This window comes from Octodon degus, unplaced genomic scaffold, assembly GCF_000260255.1.
Source record: "Octodon degus isolate 3935 unplaced genomic scaffold, OctDeg1.0 scaffold00078, whole genome shotgun sequence".
Lineage (NCBI taxonomy): Eukaryota > Metazoa > Chordata > Mammalia > Rodentia > Octodontidae > Octodon > Octodon degus.
Window position 1 is genome coordinate 5,627,938 of NW_004524654.1, and position 16,463 is coordinate 5,644,400.

At 38.2% G+C, this 16,463-nt stretch overlaps 1 non-coding gene and 1 pseudogene across 1 annotated transcript; one reads left to right on the top strand and one right to left on the bottom strand.

Annotated features, from left to right (window-relative positions):
* The window catches only part of LOC101566849, a 1,470-nt pseudogene extending 897 nt beyond the window's left edge, over window positions 1–573 (top strand).
* A 14,458-nt stretch (window positions 574–15,031) lies between these two features.
* Window positions 15,032–15,136, bottom strand: LOC111818076. The gene has a single exon (XR_002822148.1). It is a non-coding gene; the product is annotated as a small nucleolar RNA U13 (small nucleolar RNA).
* Window positions 15,137–16,463: the final 1,327 nt, after the last annotated feature.

Sequence of the window (16,463 nt, forward strand, 5' to 3'; positions counted from 1 at the left end):
AGAGAGAAGAAGAAGAAGAAGAAGAAGAAGAAGAAGAAGAAGAAGAAGAAGAAGAAGAAGAAGAAGAAGAAGAAGAAGAAGAAGAAGAAAAGCACAGTAGACCTTTGCAATGAGGAGTCAGACACAGACCTAGAGATGGTGATAGAGAAGAAAGGCAACATGGATGAGGCACACATAGACCAGGTAAGGCAAAAGGCCTTGCAAAAAGAGACTGATCTCAAGTCAGACAAGACAGGAGCATCTGAATCCAGGAAGTGGATGGAAATCCATTTTGGCCAGTGGGAAACTGCAGATTTTGAAAACAAGGAACGGAAACTGAAATTTCTCAAACTTATGGGAGACTAAGAATCTGTCCCCTTTGGTTAACCAAAGTCCCCTAGCATGAACACAAGCCCCAACATGGCCCTCAGCAAGGTGGCAACCAACACCCTGCAGCAGAAGTTGCAGCAGGACTATGACCAGGCCATGAGCTGGAAGTACAAGTAGGATGCTGGATTTGGCTTCTCTGCCACCCCTGACAGAGTCTTCTACATTGACAAGAATGCATCTACCTCCGTCCAATTAGAAGATTAAATGTTGGGGCCGGGGAGATGGCTCGGTAGGATAAGTGCTTGACTGGCAAAAGCAAGGATCTGAGTTCAATCCCCGGTTCCGCAAAAAAAAAAAAAAAAAAGATTAAATGTTAATGTCTTCTACCCCAACAGCTCAGATGGCTTTTCTCAGTTTTGCAGATGAAATCCAGCTAGTAACTTCCCAGGATGAAACACCTGTGGAGACTAAGGACAAACTGGGCATCTTGTGTCCTGGGGGCTAAAACACATTTTTTTTCTGTTAAACTTTCCATCCCTGTGGTGACATAAGCATGTAAATAATGGCATCTGACAACTGGCATTTGTTGAGGGTATAACATGGCTCAACCACATACTGTTTTTTTGCATTAATGTATTTAATCATTGTTGTAAAGTAGATGCTATTAATGTGGCAGCTGAGAGTCAGGGAATGAGTAATAAAATTACCCAAGGCCACCCACTGTTGAGTGCCATGTGTTACAAGGTTGTACCCTGAGCCCTAGGGCACTTTATTATAGTGAAAGTCTTTTCTAGGAACTTTTACTCAGGATACTTGTTGGGGATTACATGATGGAAGAAACAAAAACAAACAAACAAAAACATATCAATGAGGAACATGGTTTCTCTTATATGAGAAATTCAACTTATATAAATGAAGTGCAAAATAAAAGACAAATAATAGCAAAAGAGAGGAAAAATTATTCTAATCCAGCATGAATAATATATATAAAAGTATGCCTTGACTTAAAGTAATTGTCTTATGTATTTTGCATGTTTTTTACCTAAAAGTCTGGTTACTAATCTATATGTATGGTAATTAGCTCTATGAGAATTTATAAGATAAATGAATCAGATGCTGGCAAAAAAATTGGGGAATAAGAAGGAAGGGGAGAAATAGCTTAAATGTGTTATGTACATGTATCAGTTCCCCATATTGTGAGTAATCATTATGTATTGTAAACATGTACTAAGACAAATTTTTACAAATGATACTCTCCTCTCTTGCCAACTGTCTTACTATGGATTCCTGCAACCTTCTATATACCCTTACCCTTAAACCTTTGTCTAGGTGATGTTTCCACTTGTAAGCTCCCATTACTGACTTCTATTCCTCAAGGTTCTTTTCATATATCAAGGGACAGGGATTATAGAAAGAACCTTGGTGATGGTTTTTTTCCAAAGCATACACTGCCTACAATGCTTATTTATGCCACATTGTATTGCACACCTATGATTTCAGCTAGTATTTTGTTTGCTTCACAGATAACTTCAAGATATATCATCAATGTGTCATCAATATCTCCATTTTATCTTATATTTGAAACAAGTTTTATGTGCTTGTTTATGTATATTAAAGATGAATCAAGCAATACATGTCATAAATGATTCTAAGATTGTGCTGTCTTGTGTAAGCTTTATACTATATATAGTTGGTATATATGTTCATTCAACCATTATTTGACTAGTATATTGGAGTCTCGCTTTTTGGCTTATACTGCACTACATGAAAAGAAAACAGAATAAATTATATGGCACTGGCTTCCAAAAAGCTTGCAGTCTAATGAGATAGGAAGGACAGAAATAGTCACTGTAGTTGGCAAGTTTCTAAGATGGTCTGCAACAATCCTTGCTTCCTTTTAGGTGAGCTAAACTTAATGATTGATTTCTTATGGATAAAATAGAGCAAAAGTGATGTTATATCCCATCTATGATTAGTTATGTAAGACGGTGAGCTCCATCTCGCTAACTCTTTCTCTTGCTGGTTCTTTTTTACCCTTGCTTGCTTGCTTGCTTGCTTGCTGCTGTGTTAGGAGATCCTTGCCCATGTGGCAAGAAGCCAATAATAATTCATAAAGAATTGAAGCTTCACTTCAATATCTACAGGAAGTGGATGTTACCAACAACCATTTGAGAAATTTAGAAACAAATCTTAGGTCTTTAAATGAGACATCATTGGGTGACATCTTGATTGAAACCTTATGAGAGACTCTGAATGGAAGAGCCAATTAAACAATACTAATAGAATCCATAGAAATGGACCCATTAGGAACTGTAAGATGATAAATGTGTTGTTTTAAGCCACCAAGTCTTGGAGAGACTATACAGCAAAAGACAGCCCACACACTCATACAAATGAGCATATAAGTACAGATGTTATGAAGTGCTATGAAATAAGATTAGAGAATGGGGGCCGGCCAAATAGCTCAGCAGATTAAAGAGACTGCAAGAAGGCTCAGGGGCCGAGGGTTTGATCCCTGGGTCTGCTGTGTTGGCCCGGCCCCCGGAGCGCACTGAGAGGGCAATTGAGATTGGGTGTGGTGGTGCGCACCTGTAATCCCAGCTCTTGGAAGGCTGTAAACAGGTGGGTCACTATGAGTCCGATCTAGCAGTGAGACCCTGAACACCCTGTAGACCCTTCCCTAAAATAAAAATAAATAAATAAATAAAAATAGAGAATGAAATGAGTAATTAATTATGGCAGGATTTTCTTTTTCTTTTTTTTTACGTGGAACCGGGGATTGAACTCAGGTCCTTGTGCTTTCCAGGCAAGTACTTTATGGTAGGACTTTCTAATTCAAATTTAGGTTAGATGTCCTCCACTAGATGGAATTGGATTTTATCAAATAGGTGAATATAGGTACTCATTTAAGTGATATTGAAGAGAATATTTGTAATAATTTATACTTGAATGTATTTTTTTCTAAATATTTACTACAGGGTCTACAGGGTCTCACTACAAAGATCAGACATAGTGATCCTGCTGTTTTCAACCTCCCAAGTGCTAGGATTACAGGCATGTACCACCACGCCCAGTCTCAGTCACCATCTCAACGTATTCCAGGGATGGGGCCAGCAGCTTGTGGTGCCAGGGATCACACCCTGATCCTTGCTTTAGTCAGGATGCTTTAGTCAGCTCAGCTAGGTGCTTTAGTCAGCTCAGCTATCTGGCCAACCTTTTATACATGAATGTATTTTTATGTGAAATGTATTGGTTAGAGTTTAATTGAGGAAGAATATATATATTTATATTTATATCCTATGTAAAGGAATTACAGTGGCTACCTGCAGAGTTAGGTGTGGAGGAATGCAAAATGGCTTTCTGTACACCAGGGAGCTGGAGGATCCAGTCAAGAGTCAAAGACTCCAAGTCTCTTGTGAGTCTGTATCTGCCTTGGAAGGCCTCAAAAGTCTGCCCTGGAAAGCTGAAGAGTCTGCACTGAAAGCCTGGATACAAACATCCAAAGGTGATAGCAAAGACTGGTGCTCCTATGAATAAACAAAAGTGAGACTTCCTTCTTCTTTCCCTTTTATTCCATCCAGCCTACAAGCCTATGAGTTAGTGCCACCTATACCAGTGTTGGTCTTGCTTCGTCAGTAAGTTATCCAGACATACTCAGAACTGTGCCAATACCATCTGCTAGGTGTCTCTTATTCAAGTTGACACAACAATTAAATATCACATGAAGAGTTCTCACTAAACTCAGCTACTATACTGTACTTAGAAAATAATAGTTACTAATTGCTATTAAAAATCAGATATTTTTGAGTCTCTGAAGTTTTTATTAGGTGTGATAACATGCAAATATGACACTGAAACACAGAAGCTAAGGTTAGTTGATAATTTGATATTTCATTTTGGAGGCTATTCAGAATCTATAAGGAAAGATAAATTTGAGTTATTTGTAGGAGAATGGATGCAACTTAAGACCATAATGTTAAGTGAAATAAATCAGACACACAGCTTAAATATCACATAATTTCTCTCAAAAGAGAAACTCAATTTAAAAAAAAAATTAAAGAAAATAGGGAGATAGGTCTTTCTGAAATGAAAGGGAATGAAGAGATAGAAGGAAGAGGGAGAAGGAAGGAAAGAGGAAAAATGATGATAAAAGGATTTGAGATGTGTTATGTATGTGTACCAACTCCATACAAGGAATATAAACATGTTGTACTGCAAACATACACTAATAATTTTTTTATTTAGTTTTTCAGGTAGAGTAGCAATAGAGGGCAGAAGAGAGACACTGAATGAGGAGGCAGGAAGCTCGTTGGAATGGACACTGTTTACCTATATTCCTTCCCTTTTCTGACAATGGCTTCATATCTATGTTGTTTGTCAAATTAGTCTTCTACTTTTGTTAGTTTTGCTATGGCTACGATCATAAGACCTGCTTTCTTACTCTTAGTGCATAGTTCCAGCAGGGCTTATTGGATCCTTTCCCTGACATTTCACCCTGAAGCCTGAAAAAAAGATTTTCTTTTTTTATTCTTTGGTTTTTCAATATGCAACTTAGATTTGTTAGTGTGGAGATAAGGGATTTCCAGGGACTTTTGACTTTGTGTACTAAGAAATCTATCTAGGACGTCTGTAGTCTTGATTAAATAAACCAACAAATCAGTTCCAAAGTATCTCAGCTGCAGCTTAACTTCATGTTGCTAAAGAGAAAGGTTTCAGGGAATGAGAACTTGTGTTTGTGAAAAATACTTGAGTGGGCATCTGACTGTGAAAAAATAAATTTAAAATCATTTAAAAGCTGTTCTTTATTGTGACCAGAGCCACAGTCTTGTATAAGTTTAAATAATTTGATATTTAAACTGAAGGGGTTTCTCTGTTCTTCAGTGGAAAAAAAAGTTGAGGTCCTAAAAGCAACGAGACCCTGCAAAGAGACTGTAACTAGTGGATCCTACAAGCTGACCACAGCCCAGCAGCTGGCCACTAGAGGACACTTCTGTAGAGTTCACTAACTTATATTCAGCATTACCTACAGTTTTACCTCCTGTTTCATAGGGCTGCTATTAACAAGATGCCACAAATTGGGTGATTTAAATAACAGAGATATATTTTCTGTTAAAAGCCAGAAGTCTGAAATCACAGTGTCTTTCTTACTGAGGGTAGAGAGGAAAACTCTTAGCCTGCCTCTTTAAGACACAAACCAGGGCATTTATTTATTTATTTATTTATTTATTTATTTATTTATTCATTTATTTTTTAAGAAAACCAAGAATCAGAATCAAGTCATGGTGTAAAGCAAGATTAGGGCAATGGAGACATAGAACACTTACTGATCCTCAGAGAACAATAGGATATCTATAGAGCTTGGGTCTTAAGTGACTTTTTCATCATTATTTTTATTTTAACTATTAGTGAATACTAATCATACAGATTGGCGGGTTTGACCATGACATTTCTATATATCCATATATCATGCTTTGATCATATTAGCCCTCCTACTACCTTTTCTAACCTTCCCCTTACCTGTCTTGTTAAGGATGTTGAAGTTGAAAAATAGTTTTATATTTAAAGGTTATAAGCTGGGCCAGAGAAGATAGTACAGTGGCTTAAGTTCCTGCCTGGCAAACTCAAGGTCGAGTTCAACCCCTGGTAATACATATATATATAGTGTGGTGGAACATCTCTACAATTCCTGCACTCTGAGAGGGTGAGGAAAGGAGAGCACAAGTTCACACCCACCCACCCTAAATAATTTAATGACTTCAAATGACCCTGTCTCAAAAGATATGGGGCTGGAGATACAGTTCAGTACAAAGGCCCTAGTACCACAAAGTAAACCAACAAATAAATAAATATGTATAAATTGTTTATCCTCTAGGATAGAAACTAGAATTCACTTTTAGGATACACACTTTAGGCAGGCATTTTTGGTGGACAGTTTTAACAAAGCAGATGTAAAATAGACTTTGTCTTGCACAAATGGAGAGCTTCTAGCTGCTGTACATGGTATACTTCCCTCTATTGAACTTACACTACCTGATAGGCTTTGCTGAGCATTTCATTGTCTGCCCACATGCTGAATATAAGTTGTAAAAGGCAGTAACACAACTGTGTTTATTGCCTATATTTAGCATAGTGGACAGTAGTAGACGCTCTGGAAATTGTTTTTGATGTTATTCTTGCTTAAGTCATTTTTTTTTTAAAGTCAGCTTTTGAACCTGACTTTTTCCTCTCAGTCTTTGCCCTAGGCCTAGTAACTGGCTCCTGAGTTGTTTCTGGCACCAAATGTTCTTAGCTTTTGATACACCTGTCAATGTATCTCTTTGGCTTTGACTGATTTCTGGCTTCCAGTCAGGTTCCACAGACCATTCAGCCCTCGAGAATCCCAAACATTTATCCTTGGGGCTTCCTGGCGCTAGTGCCATTGCTCTCCGTGGAACTCAAGAATCTTTGCAGTTCTGTTACTTCCAAGTTCATACCTCAGCTTACATTTTGGGCTAACCAAGCCTGACCCACTGTAGAGTTTTGGGTCTAGGGAAGGAAGACAACCATGTCATGACCTCAATTTTCAGTGGAGCTGAGGAAGTAGATTGTTAGGACAAGACTTGTAATATTAATGCACAATGGCCAAAGGTATCCCAAGAGATCTTCCTTTTATTTCAGAATTGGCAAGGAGAACTTAAATAGTTGAGGGAAAAAAGTATGAAATACCAACGCTTTAAGTTCAAAGAAATGGGAGCTAGCCAGTTTCTTACAAAACTTTCTAAGAGTTTCTTTTCAGCAAATCTAACATAACAATCCCATCCTCCACTGGATTAATTTGTATAAAAGGGTCAGAAACCTAATTTCTGAGGACATATCCTACCAAGTCACTTGCACGATGTAAACTGATGTGTATACAAGGTTATATGGAGTTGATTAAAATCTGGGTAAGTAAATTACTGTACACACATACAGTGAAATACTATACCTGTAAAGAACCAATGAGACAGTGATGTACTGATAGGAAACAGTTTTGAGACTTAATTTCAAAAAAAATATTTTCCAACATCATGTATATAAATAGCATGTTGTGTTAAAAGTTGTAAAACAAGAACATACATTAATTTTGCTTCCATATGTATCGAGAATCTCTCAAAGGATGCACAGCACAGATAAAAGTGGTTACCTAAGAGCAAGGAAAGGTGTGTGAGAGCAGATAGAGGACAAACTTAGTGTTGATGCATACTTTTCAGTTCTATTTTGAAGTGTGAATATATTTCACATTTCAAAAATTAATCCACCTTAAAATTGGGAATAAGAAAATTGCCACGTACTAACACTGAAAAATCTCCAAGGCATTATTAAATGACAAAAGAGTAGGAGAATGTGTAGCATCTAATTTATGTAAACATATGTGGTGGTGGTTAATTGATAGTCAACCTGAAGGGGAGCGCCCAGCTAAATTGAGTCAGCATGGTTCTGGGGATTGAAGGCCCACTTAGGGAAGCTTGCTGTTGGAACTGTATAAAAGGAGAAAGGGAGGGAAGGATTTCAGCTGATCTTCCTTGGAAGAGCTTCGTTCTGGCTGCTTTTCTTTGGAGAGGCTTCAGCTGTTCTCTTGGGCTGAGCTCCTGTCTGTGCCTTCGCCAAGGATAGCTGCTGTTCTCTTTGGAGGTGCTCTGGTCTTCGCCTTCATCTTGAGTGTTATATCCTGGCTTTGAGAGCAGGTTCTACAGCTTCCAACACCGGCCTTCCAGTTCCACTGGTATAGACTCTCTAGGCTCCAGCATCAGCCTTTGAGCTTTCCCACACAGACCCTTAAGTCTTTCATCACAGATTCCTCAGCCTCCTGATACAGACTCCAAAGCCCGTATTTGCCGTGGGCTCCAAGCCTTCAGATTTTGGCTTATGGGCACATCTCCTGCACTCTCCTACATTTGGCTCTGTGGGCAGATAGTGTAAGCATCTTGTAAACTTGTGTCCTGCATTAAATCAGACTATCTTGCAAATACTGATTACGACAACACATATACATGTGTATTTGTAGTGTGTATATGTGTATGTATGTTATTTTTAATAATAAAATTTCTTTGGCAGAAGACCCAGTAACATCTTTGCCCATCTAGACTCATGGTTGTATTTTAAGTAGAAAGAAGGAATTTTAATTCATCTGTCCCCAGCAGCCTCTTTTCTGTTTCTGCTTGTACTCTTAGACTCAATCTTTATTTTCTTTCTGTTTCATTTTAGGTAGTTTCTTTCACTTCATCTTCAAGTATACTGATCCTTACCTTTACAATAGCTACTTTTAATTTTTTCAGTGACTTTTTTATTTTCAACATATTTTCTCTAAAAAAATGCCTTTTTTTTCCCCCAAGGCTTTCATGCTTTTCACTGATCACATTATGTTCACACATTCTTTTAAACTGCTGAAGATATTTATATTATTTCTCATAGTTGTTTTAAGTTTCTCATCTAAATCTATCCTTTGTCATTTCTAGGTCTGCTTTTAATTACCTGATTTTTTCTTCTGCATTATGGATCACATTTTCTTGTGTCTTCACGTGCCTAGTAATTTTTATTGGATGTTGGACTTTAATCTCCTACTACCAAGTGCTGAATAGTATAGATTTCTTTAAAATCGTTGGACTTTGTTTTGGCAGGAAGTTCTTCACAAATTTGCTTTTCCCAGGCCTGCTTTTAAGTTTTTGTTGTTGTTGTTGTTTTAGAATATGCTTTTCCCTCTAGACCTAGACTGGATTGGTCCCATTACTAAAATTTAACCTACGTGAGGTCTACTGAATTCTTCATGAGTCTCGCCACTGTAACTTGTGGGAACCAGATTCTGTTTGAATTCTGTGTGAGCTTTGGGCACTTTTTGGCTTACATTCCCCCAGGAATTATTTATTCCTGGTTCTTTGTCTAGCCTCATGGAGTTTTACTCTCTGTAAACACAAGTTAACGGTCAGCTACAGTCTCAAAAAGATTTTTCTGAGCAGATTTCTGCATCCCTTTCCTGTAAATATTTCTCTATCCATTATTTATGATCTCTATGTCTACTCTACAGAACTGCTAGTCTCCATTTGGGTTCGCCTTTCCTGAACAACTTTCAAAAACCTGCCTTTAGGAGGAAAACCAGAGCAAGCATAGGGTTCATCTTACTTATTCTGTTCTCTTGGACATTGTAGTGCTATATTAATCAGTATCTGAGAAATGGTTGTCTCAGTTTTTTCTATTCATCTAGGTTTTTTGGGGTGTAGTAAAAGAGAGTACAGACCTAGAGTGGCTCTTTCAAGGGTGCTAGTCTTACATTGAGCTTACATTCAAGTTTCCTCTCATGGATTATACCTATATGTATAGTCTATTTTTTGGGTTGAGAAAAAATAGGACCATGATAGCTGACACTGAATCACACTTAAGTTTTCTAACCAGGTAGTAAGAGGAGTTTAGCTTATAGTAAATTTAACAAAATTTATCTTTAAAATCAACTACATTCCGCCTCCAAATATTTTATCTTTAGGTTCCTACCATCTCTATTCTTCTATGTAAATCTTTTTCTCAAAAAGTCTAAAATGTTTCAAAAGTGATCAAGTCTTAGTGGAAGGAAATGAAACCCTAGAGCTGATAAATTTAAGCAGATGGTGGAAACTTTGAGGCAGTCAGGAGAGCCATCTGGTGGGATATTTCCACATAGTTGCCTACTTATATTACCAAGAAGTAGTGCTGATGTCAAGCAAGTTAATTCCTTCCTCATCTTGTCAGATAAAAACACACCTTTGGATGAATTGAAAGCTTTAGTTTTTCTCAGTAGAAGTTCAAGTACTTGAATTTCACAAGGATTTGTGAATTGCATAAGTCTTGTCTTGTGACCTATCTTCATGAAGAGCTTGTGGCATCCAAGTTTCTGAACACCATTGTATAAAGCTCTGGGGGGATGAGAGAGGAGAGAGAGAGAGAGAGAGAGAGAGAGAGAGAGCAAGAGACTACTGTTCTGTTCTTGCCAGAAGTTCACTGAAGCAACTCTGCAAATGTCAGGCCAGTGTCCATGTGGGAGTAATCAGGAACACTTGCGCCATTCAGTATTGCATTATCTGAACAAATAGTCCTTTAGAACTGCAGCATTTAGCTCACTGATTGAACCAGACTGTGGGTTTAAATTATCTTGTTCTCCATATGGAACCAAGGCTTAAATTAGGCAGTTTGTCTCCAGGCAAGTTATAGCTTCAGGAACACATGGCCAGATAATAAGTGTGTGAAAATCAGCCTGATATAAGCCATTTGCTTACTGAAATCTTATCCATTCTTCAAGGCTAAGCTTAAATACCACTTCCTGTGGAAAACTGTGATGACTGGTTTTAAGTGTCAACCGGGGTAGGGATTGGTACTGAGTTATTTAAGGAAGCACTAATCCAGATGTTGTGAAGGTATTTTTGTAGATGTGGTTAACATCTATGATCGGCAGACTTCCAATAAATTTTATCCTCAATAATTCCCATAGGATTCATCAAATCACTTAAAGGAAAAAATTGAGGTTTACAGAAGAAGAAATTCTGTCTCAAGCTTGCTGCATTAACTCCTGCTTGAGTTTCCTGCCTGCCTGCTTGCCTGCCCTATAGATTTCAGACTTGCCAGCCTCCACACTGCATGAGCCAATTTCCTAAAATAAGTCTGTCTGTACATGTATACATATATGTGTAGATATATGGATTCATGTATATATTCCCCTTTGGCAAACCCTGAGGGAGGCAAAATCCTTTTCTGACATCTCTAGCCCAAAGTGATTTCCCTTTCTTCTGCCTCAGCACTTAGCATGCACTACCTTTATTTCTACGATTTCATGTCTTCTATCCTCAAATATTTATGGCATGTTTTTAACACACCCTTGGTTGTCAAAGGACAAACTAAGTTGCTATAATTAAGAGGCTCAAAAGTACAGTGGCTTAAAAAAATAAATTTGTCTCTCAACATTTGAGATGGTGCGAAGTCCAGACTAACAGGGTGGTTTTGCTCCACATGGTCAGAAAGCAAGCCAGGATCCAAGTTGTTGTGTTATCACCTTCAAAAGTGTTGTCTTCATACGATGAGAGTCACAAGTTTGTCTCTATGTAGTTGAGGGAGACAAATTTCTAAGGCTCTGCTACATCCATGCTCACTGAACTACTGCCAGTTCTCCATAATACACCTTTCAATGCATGTGGCAAGACACCTGGCAAAGTCCTTGAAAAGTACTGATATTGCTTCATCTTCCACCAACAATACTGCAATTGTTATCATTTATCTTTCCACCCCAGAATTTGCCAACCCCAATGCACTGCACATATCATTGCATATGAACTATGATTCCTAGTTTTTCCTCTCATTCTCAAACACCATGGAGCAGCAGGTTTATTCCAAGGAAAATTGTTGATAGTTACTAAGAAGAACCTTTAGGAAATCCTCAGACCAGTGAAGGATCAGCACGATAAATAAAAGCACTAAATCAGAGTCCTTCCCATGTCACCTTCTTGCTATTTCAGTCATAGCAGCATCAAACCTTGTCATTTTCTTTATTTTCCAGTCTTCTCCCTAAAAGCCAAGCAAGATAGACATAGAAGTCATGTAAATTAAGGATAGGGGACAATGGCAAACAGTAGTTTTATGAATTTTTTTTTTTTTTTTTTTTGTACTAGGAATTGAACTCAGGACTTTGTGCTTGCCAGGTAGACACTTATGCTGCTGAGCTATATCCCTGGTCTGCAACTGTTTTTATTTTTTATTTATTTATTTATTTATTTATTTTAAGGAAGGGTCTACAGGGTATTCAGGGTCTCACTACTACATCGGACTCATAGTGATTGTCCTGTTTACAGCCTCCCAAGAGCTGGGATAACAGGCTTGCGCCACCACTCCCAGTCTCAATTGCTGTCTCTGCTCTCCCAGGGGTGGGGCCTGCACAGCAGGCCTGGAGATCAAACCTTTGGCCCTTGTGCCTGCTTGTAGACACTTTAATCCGCTGAGCTATTTTGACAGCCCTCCCAACAGTTTTAAATTTGCTGGAAACGGTAAATCTTGAAGAGGTGAAAAGAGATATCTCTCTTACTCAAAATGATTTTCGGTGGAATAAAGCTATTCCTTAAATTTTCCGTTCCTTAAGGCAGAGATTCTCAAAATATGTTCGGCCACTGACAGCAGCATAAGTATCATGGGAGAACTTTTAAAACATAATTTTTTAAAAAAATTTTATGTATTTTGTACAAGGTCTTACTATTCAGCTTGGACTTGTAGCAATCCTGCTGTTTCATCCTCCCCAGTGCTGAGATTATAGGCAGGCACCTTCATGCCCGGTTTCTAGGACAGAAATTCTTGAGCCTTGATACAGGCCTACTGAATCATAAGCTCAGTTAGAAGCAAGTGTTCTAACAAGTCCTCCAAGGCACTGGCCCAAGCTGAGCCTGAGCAAATCTGAGACCCCCTTGAGGGAAGGTCTCAGAGACAGCATCCCAACTGGTTATCCTAATGCCTCTTCCCAGGTTTGTAGAAGCCACTTCTCCTTCTGCATTTGTAGTTTTCAAGAAAATGAATACTGAATTCTCTCTGGATCACCTCGGCTGGGATCCTCTCTTTCCCTCTCTCATTCCCCTTGATTATCATTCCTGAGCTCATTTCTGACTGGGCCTGGCCCACATCTTCCATGTTTGTTTGTCTGATCTCTTTGTTTCGTGAAGCAACCTCTTCCCTGGACCTTGTCTCTGTCACCTTTCCTCCCAATTCTGCATTATTTATCATTTTAGCTCTACCCTATACCTTCTAGAAAAGGAATCCAGAGGCCAAAATAATCCCTGTTTTCCCCCTTAAAATCACTAGGCTACCTTTTAGAGAAATGACATTTGCCCAGCGATGAACATAAAAGCAAATGGCAAATAGTTCTGTAAAAAAGTTTGGCAATTCCTCAGAAAATCAAATAGAATTGTCATGTGACCCAACAATTCCACACCTAAGTATATTTACACAAAATAGTTTACAAATGTATTAGCTTATAAACACTTTTACATAGAGATTCATAGCAGCAGTCATCATAACACATAAAAGGTGGGAAAAATCTAACTGTCCAGCAACTGATGAGCAAATAAGATGTGACATAAGAATAATGGAATATTAGCCCCAAAATGAGGTACTATTACATCTTATAACGTGGAAGTCTTGAAAACAAATGCAAAATGAAAGAAATTGGACACAAAAGATCACATATTATAAGGTCCCATTATAAAGTAATATCCAAAATAGACAAATCTATAAATGCATAAATAAACTAGTAATTGCCAATGGATGAGGAAGGAGAGAATAGGAACTAATTACTAATAAGTACAGGTTTTCTTTTAGGGGTTAATGAAAATGTTCCAGAATTAGTTAATGATGATAGCTGTAAAATATAGTACATACATCAAAGTGTATACCTTAAAATGGTAAATTTATGTTCTATGAAATAGATCTTAGTTTTTAAAAATGCTATAAGAGAAAAACTTGTAAGTAGTATTTGGATGCCAAACACCAACTAGTTTCTAGCAATTGCCAAACAGCAATCTCTATTAAAATAACTTGAGATTTTTAGTTGACCGTAGCTTAAATGAAACAACTTTTCAATCTTACTGCTAAGAAAGCTAATGTAATTTTGCTTTCTATTGAAACCATTCTAATTAAAGGGGAGTATGATCATTTTTTCTGTTATGTTAATCAGAATAGACCATGTCTAGGGTCTTGGGTTTAATTCAGGAATTTAAGACAAAATTAAGCAATAAAAAGAGAGAAAGTGGGTTGGGGAGATGGCTCAGTGGTGTAAGTGCCTGCCTGGCAAGCGCAAGGACTGGGTTCAATCCCTGGTACTGCATGCTATGACAGTCACCGAAACCAGGCATGGTGGTGCACATCTGTAATCTCAGTGCTGGGGAGGCTGAAACAGGAAGATCACTAAGAGTTCACTAAGAGACCCTGTACCAAATAAATAAATGTTAAAAAAGAGAGAAAGTACAACTCAACACAACAAATAAATCTCAAAAGTTTTATGTTAGTGAAAGAAGCTAAAAAAAAAAAAAAGAAAGAAAGAAAGAAAGAAGCTACACAAAAAGCTGCATATTTTTTATTGCATTTATACAACATTCCAGAAAAGAAAGCTATAGAGTCAGAATTGAGAATGGTGGTCGCAGGTTGTTGAATGATGTGATTGACTGGGAAAAGGCACAATAACAGGTGTGATGTAAAAGCCTTGATCGTGGTCAACTCACAGAAGCATATACTTTAAAGGATTAAAGGATTTGTTTTACTGTATGTAAATGATACTTCAATGAGAAAAGAATACAGAAAAATTGGTCTTTAAGGTAACCACCTAGATTGGCCAGCATTCTCAATCTCAGCAAATGACATCACTAGAAAAGCCACAAAAAATTGGGGTTAGAAAGCTGGAGCAGCCAGAATAGTGGCTTAAAGCCATGTGTAATGAGAACTTAGGAGAACAAGACTAAAGATCTATGAGGTTTTTCCCAAAATGGCAGAACAGTGAGTGCCAGAAACTTCTCCAAGTGTCTACAGTCTGGAAAATAATAGCTGGGAGAGGAATCAAAGTGAGTGGAAGTTACCCAGGATGATACAGAAACAGCCCATTACATTGCGGAGAAGAGGATGATACAGAAACAGCCCATTACATTGCAGGACCACTGCACTGACAGTAGCTGGCACACCAGCTGGGAGACAAAGCAAAACTAAATTTTTTTTTTTATGTCAGATGGGTAATGTGCCCACGTTGTAACAAGGTTTGAGGGAGGCACATCTCATGCATTGGATGACATGAGCACCCAATCATCACGTTTATGAACCTAAGGATCGCTGAAATATTTTTGCTCCTGATCCAGAGAACTGCATCACGATGAACAAAATCACTTGCAGTTGGAAACAGCAGGGAGAGCTTGGGACTCTGCTTCCAGAAGAGCTTTGCACAGTTGTTGGTTGATGAGTAACTTTGGTACCAGTGCCCGCAGCTACAGTCCCACAGTGGCAAGGATGCCACTGTAGGGAAAGGCTGAGTATTTGAATCCAGGTCCCAGCTCCTTGGCTGCCTCACACTGCCAAACTCTCACAGTGGGTATGGGAAAGACAATCATGGAAGATTACTGAGAGTTAGAGAGTAGAGTAGGGAGAGTCTGGCTGAGAGGCAGGGCCTGGTGAAATGCGGACTTGGCTCCTGCCATCACAGGCCAGGTTCAACTTGAATTCCAAAGGATCAGAAGCCCACCTGAGTGTCCTGTTCTCACTGTATCAGCTCTCTTCACCCAGCGCCATTCTAGGGGTAGACTGCCACCTTAGACTTTCCAACATGAACGGAGACATGTCCTGGCTTGAGCTCTGGAATCCTAGGCTGAGGAAAGAGCTCTACACCCAGAACAATAGAAAACTTTCTTTTATTATTCTTTATTGATTGCATCATTGTTTCATTTTTATTTTACTTTTAATTTTTTTTAATTCTTTGCTTGTTTTCCTCTTTGTGTACACTTTTCTGCACACTTTCACTCTATTATTTTATAATTTTTTTCCTTTATGAGCATCTCTATATATGTGTGCTTCTCTTCCTTTTGCCTTTTTTTCTCCCAACATAATTTGTAGAGGTTAAAGGCACTCTCCCTGTCACTTTGTATCCTGTCTGCTTTTATCCATATCTTTTTGCCTGACTTCTTTCTCCTGTGTCTTATTCATTCTCAGTTTTACTCTCTCCCTTTTCATTTGTCTTCCTTTAAATTTTTGCTAATATTAATATATGGAATCATCTTTCATCCCCATTTTTCTTTTTTTAATTGTTATTTTATTTTATTTTATTTTTGTGGAACTGGGGATTGAACTCAGGCCCTTGCGCTTGCCAGGGAAGCACTTATTCCACTGAGCCATCATCCCCATTTTTCACTACTAAATTTTTTACCCAATTTTCCCTATTATCACATTCTAGATATGCAACTTAACTGCCAAAAGAAGTAGATGACCCCAATCCATGCCATGACACTAATATGTCAGCAGAATACCTCAAAGCACATACATGCCTGTGGAGATAGTGCAGATTCTAGGATCTCGGGGCTGACCAGAATTCATCAAAAATAACCTATTAAAATATTAAAATACTATGGCTACATGGCCTATGAGCAATTTTTCTCATTGTTTATAAT